Raw genomic sequence first — 3,283 nt, 5'->3', positions numbered from 1 at the left:
ACAGACAATCAATTATAATTATGAACTCTTTGTTTCTTAAAAAAGAGAAGTGGAGGAAAATGATTACCTATACTTTTTAAATGTTTTATAATTTATTCATATTACATCTCAATTGTTATCCCATCCCTTGTATCCTCCCATTCCTCCCTCCCTCCTGCTTTCACCCTACTCCCCTCCCCTATGACTGTGACTGAGGGGGACCTCCTCCCCCTGCATATGCTCATAGAGTATCAAGTCTCTCCTTGGTAGCCTGCTACCCTTCCTCTGAGTGCCACCAGGTCTCCCCATCAAGGAGATGTGGTCAAAAATGGGACACCAGAGCTCGTTAATCTAATGATAAGTACTATATCTCTACTTCTCTTATATTTTCTGTATGTTTTCAATTTATAATTTATTAAAATTAATAAACAAGATAATGTATATATCTAATACATTTTTAAAGATTTTATTTATTTATTTATTTATATGAGTGTTCTATGTGCATGTACATCTGCATGCCAGAGAGGGCACCAGATCTCGTTATATATGGTTGTGAGCCACCATGTGGGTACTGAGAATTGAACTCAGGATCTCTGGAAGAGCAGACAGTGCTCTTAACTGCTGAGCCATCTCTCCAGCCCCTCTGGTACTTTTTTTTTTTTTGGAGACAGGGTTTCTCTGTGTAGCCTTGGCTGTCCTAGACTCGCTTTGTAGTCCAGGCTGGCCTCGAACTCACAGCGATCCACCTGCCTCTGCCTCCCTCTGGTACATTTTTAAATACAGCTCCTGAAATGAGATATTATAGAGCTCCCTTCAAACATGAGAAGAGATATTCCTCATAGCTAATCCCTTACTAACCTTCATACAACAACCGACACAGAGTAGAGCCGGGGTTCCAACTTCACTCATCTGAATTAACATGCTTCTCTATAAAAGGCCCTTAGCTTGCAATACGTACCAGAAAAGATAGAGCTCTGTAAAGACCTAGCTTCATTATTGTATTTGGTGTTTGTTTCTATTTAATCTGACTGCCAATCAACTTTTCTAGATGAGACTGATTTTTTAATTTATTTTTCTCTCATATTTGTATCTCGACCAGTCTCCCTCTCAGTCTCTCTCCCATCACCTTCCTTCTCCCCCAGATCACTGCTTCTCTCTTTCCTCTTCAGAAAGGGCAGACCTCCCTCCCAGGGATATCAACCAAATATGGCATACCGTGCTGCAATAAGACTAGGCACATCCCTTCCCATTAGGGCTAGAGGTAACCCAGTTGGAAGAAAAGAGACCTTAAAGCAGGCAAAGGAAGCAGAGCCACCTGCACCCCCACCATTAGGAGCGACACAAGAAGAGCAAGCCCCACCGCTGTAACGCAGGGGCAGGGGGCCCATCAGACCCATACAGGATCCCTGATCATCGGTTCAGTTTGTGAGCCCCTAGATAGTTATTTGGTGGGCCATGTTCTTGTGGAGTCCTTGACCCTTCTGGTCCCTCCAATCCTTCCTCCCCATCTTCCCCAGGATTCCCCAAACCCAGCCTAATCTTTGACTGTGGGTGTCTGTATCTGCTCCCATCAGTTGTTGGATAAAGCCTCTCCAATGACAGTTGTACTAGACTCTGGACTACAAATATAGGAGAGTGTGACTAGGAATCATTTCATTGACTTATTCATCTATCTATCTATCATCTATCTATCTATCTATCTATCTATCTATCTATCAACTACCTATCTATTTTTACTGTTCGTTTGGTTCTCTGGGTTATCCAGCCTCTGGTTCCTGGCCATCCAGACAGTGTCAGACATGGGCTCCCTCTCATGGTATGGGTCTCAAATTGGACCAGTCATTGTTTAGTCACTCCCATAAGTTCTGCGTCACCTTTACCCCAGCACATCTTGCAGGCAAGACAGGCTTTGTGGCTGGGTTGGTGAGATTCCACTGGAAGTCTTGCCTGATTACAGAAGATGGCTACTTCAGGCTCCATATCCTCCGTTACTAGGAGTCTTAGCTAGGGTCACCCTCGTAGGTTCCTAGGCATTTTATTGCACTAGGTTTCTACCTTGACACCCCCCCATACCCCCTAATTCCAGACAGATGAGACTGATTTTTTGATCCCAAAATTAGTGCTTATTGATATTCAAGGAAGTCCATTGCTGATCAGCAGACATAAATGTGTCTTCAGCAATGTTCCAACTGGCAGGCGCGGGTCTGAGCAACCTTGGCTCTAAAAGTAGCCTTTCCCCTGCCCAGTAGTCTCCCAAAGTCACCAAGAGAGTCCTATCTGTGTGGACCTAAGCCATCTTGACATTGTTGAGAGAATCTGTGACTTGGCAGCCATACTGACTTCCAGGCTCAGTTTAAAAATATAAGTTACAACCATTAAGCAGCTGTTATTTCTCCTTCCTTTGCCAACCGATTATGTACAGCAAGCTTTGCCATTTTTCCATTATTCACGATGCATGGGTTATCAGTCTCCTGAACAAATGATAACATGCTTTGTGGGAAGACAGACTGAAGCTGGTGTTGGAAAAATAAGTTATTTAGGGCAACTGAGAAGGGTTCTGTGTGACAGATGGCTTTAATTAGAGGAATGATATCAAATCTGCTTCTACTTTGGGAGTCGAGACACCTCCCAGGGTCTGAGATTAAAACTTGAGTCTTCTACCAAAACTCCACCTGGGGCTTGAGAGTTTTTTTTTTCTATTTTTCTGCAGGATGTCAGGAAATCTTTGTATAAAATATGGAAACGTATAAGAAAAAGGTTAATGTCAATGGCTTTCCCAGAAAGATGTGTGTGTGTGTGTGTGTGTGTGTGTGTGTGTGTGTGGTGTATGTGTGTGAGTGGTGTGTATGTGTATATGTGTGTACGTGGTATGTGTGTATGTATGTGTATGGTGTGTGTGTGGTGAATATGTGTGAAATGTGTGTGGTGTGTGTATGTGTGTGTGAGGTATGTATATATATGTGTGTGTGTGTGTGTGTGTATTGTGTGTGTGTGTGTTGCATGTATGAGTGGGCATTCATGCATGCAGATCCTCATGTATGAGTGCATGTCTAAGCGTGGAGGCCAGAGGTTCACACTGAGTGTTTTCCTCCATTGTTCTCCACCTTAGTTTTTGCGACAGGGTCTCTCGCTGAGCCTGGAGCTCATCACTTGGTTAAACAGGCTGGGTAGCAAGTCCCAGAGATCCTCCTGTAGTCTCTGCCCAGCCCATCTCTAGCACCCAATGCTTGGATTATAGGCCCTGGCCACCACATCAAGGATTTGCTAGGGTCCTAGAGATCTGAACTCACATCTTCATGCTTCT

The sequence above is a fragment of the Acomys minous genome, assembly GCF_964271855.1.
Source record: "Acomys minous genome assembly, chromosome: 8".
Lineage (NCBI taxonomy): Eukaryota > Metazoa > Chordata > Mammalia > Rodentia > Muridae > Acomys > Acomys minous.
The sequence above is the reverse complement of the archived record's forward strand: the minus strand, read 5'-3'. Positions refer to the sequence as shown.